The following is a 5,341-nucleotide window of genomic DNA, read 5'->3' as shown; positions in this document are numbered from 1 at the left end:
GGAAAAAAAGGAAAAAAAAAAAAAAAAAAAAAGGGAAAAATATACAAAATGAATAAAATTAAAATTCTAGCAGCGGCAGGAGTAGTTGTATTAAAGGTGGATGGAGGTTATGGTAGTGTTTATGAATGACTCCGGATTCTCAAGTCTTTTAAACTCAGAAGTGTAAGTACTGCCTGCATGTTCAGTCTCATTTGGTGATTAGTGTGGGCAAGTTTTGAATAAAATCATCATCATCATCGTTGTTCAACGTCTGCTTTCCATGCTAGCATGGGTTGGACGATTTGGCAGAGTTTCTACAGCTGGATGCCCTTCCTAACGCCAACCACTCAGAGAGTGTTATGGGTGCTTTTACATGCCACCGGCACGAAGGCCACACTCAAATAGATACATATAGATGCTGGCATGGGTTGGACGGTTTGATTGGGCTGGCACACTGGAAGACTGCACCAGACTCCAGTCTGATTTGGTATGGTTTTCTATGGCTGGATGCCCTTCCTAACACCAACCACTCCGAAGGTGTAATGTGTGCTTTTACATGCCACTGGCACAGGTGCCATTTGCATGACATCAGTATCTACCATGACTGCGATTTAGCTTAACTTGATGGGTCCTTCTTCAAGTACAACATAATGCCAAAGGTCTTGATCCTTGCTTCTGTGAGGCCACCTCAACAAATTGTCCAACCCATGCATGTAAAAGCAGATGTTATGGTGATAATCATTACAATGATGATAATGCAATGCATATGTTGTTGTGTTGTTGTTGGCACTCGGTCGCTTCCAACATCGAGGGTTCCAGTTGATCTGATCAACGGAACAGCCTGCTCGTGAAATTAACGTGCAAGTGGCTGAGCACTCCACAGACGCGTATACCCTTAACGTAGTTCTCGGGGATATTCATCGTGACACAGAGTGTGACAAGGCTGACCCTTTGAGTTACAGGCACAACAGTAGCAGGAAGTAAGAGTGAGAGAAAGGTGTGGTGAAAGAGTACAGCAGGGTTCGCCACAATCCCCTGCCGGAATCTTGTGGAGCTTTTAGGTGTTTTCGCTCAATAAACACTCACAACACCTGGTCTGGGAATCAAAACCGCGATCCTATGACCGCGAGTCCGCTGCCCCAACTACTGGGCCATTGCGCCTCCAATGTAATGCATATAGATGATGACAAAGAAATAAAAAATAAAAAATAAAAGAGTGCCACCTGATGCAGGTAGAAGAAACTCAGGAGAGAGCAAAAATGAATGAAAAAATTGGGAAGAAATAGTGTTGCCAGCTGATCTCAGGATGTTGATGGCTGTTAAGGGGCTGATAAGAAATCCCAAGCGTTGAGATGCTGCATTGGAGAAGAAACCAATCTTATCAATACACAAATGGAAAATTAGATGCAAAATGACGAATTATGGTGATTCAAGAAGACACATACATATTTTTTTATCTTTTACTTGTTTCCATCCTTAAACTGTGGCCATGCTGGGGCACTGCTAAGAAGGGTTTCAGTAGAAGAAAGAAACCCAGGTACTTATTTTATCAAAGCCTGGTACTTGTTCTATTGGTCTCTTTTGCAAACTGCTAAACTATGAGGAAAGAGGAAAGAAACCAGAACCAGCTGTCGAATGGTTGTGGAGGACAAAGACACACATACACACACAACCACACACACACATATATATATACACAACAGGCTTCTTTCAGTCTCCATCTACGAGATCCAGTCACAAGGCTTTAATCGGTAAGAGATTATAGAAGAAGACCCCTACACGAGGTGCCATGGAACTGAACCCTGGAACCACGTAACTGGGAAGCAAACTTCCTAACCACACAGCCACGACTATACACACGTCTGTGTATGTATGTATATATATTCACACACACTGATAGATAGATAGATAGACAGATGGAGAGATAGATTCATAGATAGAAAGATAGATAGATATCATATCTATGTGTATATACTCTACTACTGCTCTATAACTTAGAGAGTGTTATCTCCTTTCGGATTTATGATTTACTGACGATATATATATATATATATATATATATATATATATATATATATATATATTGAAGGGCTTAAGCCTATTAAAGTTATTCTATTTAAATGCTACTAGCCGATCATTGCTATCGTAAAAGCTTCTATCTTGACGTGTTTACATCTGTAGCTTCCACTGTTTCGCTTTCTTTCTCGCTACACACGCTGCTATACACCGAAAGTAATTGTTAAATAACAAACAGTAAAAAATACAGAACAACGTAACCTCAACGTGGTGTCACTCAACATGCCAGAAAAAGTAGCAAAAACTCCCTTAGTTTACATGCTGCAGTATCAAAATAACCACCACGTGTTTGGAAACAGTCGTCAAAAATAAACTATCCATGAATAAAAGACGGGATGTAGACGGTTAGAAAACTTTGAACTTAAATCTAGCCGAACAGTAATAAACACGAGGGTAAACTATAACACCAAGCCAAAGAGAGACCATCTACGCAGTTCCTCGAACTGCTAGAAATAACAGCGAAGTTTCTCAAAGACGATAAGATGTTCTATATACAGTTAAAGACGGAATTCTGTTTTAAGCACCCCATTCTATAAGATTAAAAAAAAAAGTTACGGGGCTTTATATGGGGTGATTCCACCAGAATTCCGCCCGGTTAAAACGGAAAATAAATTATCTCAGAACAACTGTCGGGAGGGTCAGAACTAGAACGCTTCCGATTAGGTTGTTTTGAAATGAGACAAGAATTACCATTATAAATTAGATTTAGTCGTAGATAAGAAAAGAGTATATATATGTATATTTATATATAATTTTATACATACATGAAGACGGAGGTTCTTCGAAATAAAATAAAGCTTTCTTCAATGCTTCCATAGACATTGCTGTTGATGTTACGCGTAACACCGTTACAAGCAAGGGAGATAAGTCGCCTAGTCTAATTCAGTTGTTTAAATGTCTATATTTTTATTTGCTGTGTGTGTGTGTGTGTGACTATGTGGAGGCGCAATGGCCCAGTGGTTAGGGCAGCGGACTCGCGGTCAAAGGATCGCGGTTTCGATTCCCAGACTGGGCGTTGTGAGTGTTTATTGAGCGAAAACACCTAAAAAGCTGGCGAACCCTGCTGTACTCTTCCACAACTTTCTCTCACTCTTACTTCCTGTTTCTGTTGTGCCTGTAATTCAAAGGGTCAGCCTTCTCACACTGAATATCCCCGAGAACTACGTTAAGGGTACACGTGTCTATGGGGTGCTCAGTCACTTGCATGTTAATTTCACGAGCAGGCTGTTCTGTTGATCGGATCAACTGTAACCCTTGTCGTCGTAAGCGACGGAGTGCCAACAACAACAGGCCCAACTTTTCGAATGCTTTTATGAGGGGGTGCCAAAAAGTTTCTGGTTTTAAGGGTGTCGCGTAAAGCCTGGCTGGAGGCCCAAACATCCTATTTCTATTACAGGGATTAAAAAAACTAAAGGACCGCAGCAATAAGTGCGTTAATCTGAGAGCTGAATTTTTTGAATAAAATCCTAATTAACGGATCCTCCTGTATTTTCTGTTAAACAAGGCCAGTAACACTTGCAAGCACTAAACGCACGCTCACAGTCTATCTATTTATCTGTCTGTTTGTCTGTTTGTCTGTCAATCAATCCATCCATCCTCTCTCTATCTATCTATCTATCCACCCATCCATCCAACAATCCAACAATCCATCCATGCATCCATCCATCCTCTATCTAACTATCTATCCACCCATTCAACCATGCATTCATCCATCTATCCATCCATCCACCCATCTATCTATCTATCTATCTATCTATCTATCTATCTATCCATACATGCATACACGGTGTAAGTCGACTTGTGGCCAAGTAAGGTCACTTCCTAGACCCATTTCATCCTAAGAAATCATACACACAATGACACCTGTAACATTACAGCTTTTAAAATCACTTCGGCTTGAATACCTTTAACTGCCCTCGCTACTTCCATACCCATTACTCCCTCTTTTCGGGTTACCTTTATCTTTTCCCTGCCTCTAATGTTAATCCTGTCTCTTTATATGTAGGTTATATGTATTTCTTATTATTTTCTATAAATTCTTATTAATTTGTTTTCTTGCTTTAATAACCTTACTTATTAAACTCTTATCAATTATACATTGATATTTTTCAGTTATTTAAGTCTATCCGAGATATTTATACTGTATCCTTATAAACGTATATATATTTATGTATGTATATATATATGCACATATGCACATATATATATGTGCGTGTATCTGTATGCATTTTTACACTTTTCTGATTCATGGTTTAAAATTAATAGATAGCATGTATATCATTCCAGTTATTCCATTTGTGAATGCCCCGAGCAGTCTTTATAGAAACCACCTAATAAGTAATTAATTAAGTACATGAATGGATATTAAACTGATTCTTTGTAATCTTCTTTTTTAATGTTTATAATTAATATATACACACATTTTGCCTATTTTAGTTATGAAATTCTTAAATTTATTTTAATGCAACATAACAATATTGTTTATAAACATTCCTCCATAATGCCCCAAAATAAAATTTCCTCTCTATTAACATCTTAGGTTTCTTAGCGTCTTGCCCCTTTAACTGGTAATTAACATCATCATTTAAAATCTACCCCTACCCTGCCTCTTTTTATAGACAGTTACTTATATCCAACTGACTACTCCTAATGTCTTATTTCCTCCCTGGGGAGAAGGGATGAATATGATAATATTTATGACCATGGAATGATGGAAGTGTCATGGAACCACACTTCATTGAGTCTGACTCGAAGATCGTCACAAAGGAGTATCTGGACATCCTGAAGCACTCTCTGTTTACCCTTGGGCTTGACAATGTGGTGCTTATCCAGGCCTCAGCACCAGGCCACGGGTCAAAAGCAACACAGGCCTTCCTCGGGGAGAAGGTGACATTTTTTGTGTGGCCCAACATCTGGTTATTTTATGGGGCGTACTTCAAACAAGGTCCAAATTCTTCACTACACTCGAGTGTCAACAGTTTGAAGACCCGCATCGTGCATGCGACACGCGAAATCACGAAGGCGGAGGATGCAGCAGCTGCAAAAAAAAAAAAAAAGATGTATCAGATTAATGCCGGTATCTTTGAATTACTGATTTTTTTTTTTCACCGAATCACTCGAATACAATACATTCCGTTGAATGTTACTTTTATTCCTGCAAATAAGATTTTCATGATGAAAACTGATAAACCGTTATTTATTTATTTATTTATTTATTTATTTATTTCCATTATTTCTAACAAAAATTTCCACATTAATATTCTCACTGGATTCAAAGTTTTGCCAT

General features: G+C 38.7%; 1 long non-coding RNA gene across 1 annotated transcript in view; it reads right to left on the bottom strand.

The window, feature by feature from the left end:
• The window catches only part of LOC106867484 (uncharacterized), a 6,007-nt gene extending 3,075 nt beyond the window's left edge, over window positions 1-2,932 (bottom strand). The window contains exon 1 of the long non-coding RNA XR_001409152.2: window positions 2,820-2,932. This is a non-coding gene — a long non-coding RNA (uncharacterized LOC106867484). The remainder of the gene's footprint in view (window positions 1-2,819) is intronic.
• Window positions 2,933-5,341: the final 2,409 nt, after the last annotated feature.

This window comes from Octopus bimaculoides, chromosome 24 (assembly GCF_001194135.2).
Source record: "Octopus bimaculoides isolate UCB-OBI-ISO-001 chromosome 24, ASM119413v2, whole genome shotgun sequence".
Classification (NCBI taxonomy): domain Eukaryota; kingdom Metazoa; phylum Mollusca; class Cephalopoda; order Octopoda; family Octopodidae; genus Octopus; species Octopus bimaculoides.
The sequence above is the reverse complement of the archived record's forward strand: the minus strand, read 5'-3'. Positions and strand labels throughout refer to the sequence as shown.